This window comes from Nothobranchius furzeri, chromosome 4, assembly GCF_043380555.1.
Source record: "Nothobranchius furzeri strain GRZ-AD chromosome 4, NfurGRZ-RIMD1, whole genome shotgun sequence".
Lineage (NCBI taxonomy): Eukaryota > Metazoa > Chordata > Actinopteri > Cyprinodontiformes > Nothobranchiidae > Nothobranchius > Nothobranchius furzeri.
This window is the reverse complement of record NC_091744.1, coordinates 52327202-52327741: the sequence shown is the minus strand read 5'-3', so window position 1 is coordinate 52327741 and position 540 is coordinate 52327202.

Here is a 540-nt window from a genome sequence, read left to right as displayed (position 1 = left end):
GAGAGACACAAGACCCAACACTCTGGATGAGCTTAAGGCTGCTATTGAAGCATCCTGGGCCTCCATAACACCTCAGCAGTGCCACAGGCTGATTGCCTCCATGCCACGCCGCACTGAAGCAGTCATTTCTGCAAAAGGATTCCCGACCAAGTATTGAGTGCATATCTGAGCATAATTACTTGAAGGTTGACTTTTTTTGTATTACAAACACTTTTCTTTTATTGGTCGGATGAAATATGCTAGTTATTTGAGATAGGAGTTTTGGGTGTTCATGAGCTGTATGCCAAAATCATCAATATTAGAAACAATAAAAGGCTTGAACTACTTCAGTTGTGTGTAATGAATCTAATATATATGAAAGTCTAATGTTTATCAATACATTACAGACAGTACTGTTGGATGACAGAACTGGTCACGGTTTTAAACCATCACAATTCAGGTTTGATGTTAGGAATGGGATTTGGAAAATAAATATACTCTAAAACTTTTGGTAAAGTTCAAGTATTACAAGACCTCAAAAAGGAAACAAGACCAAAAACA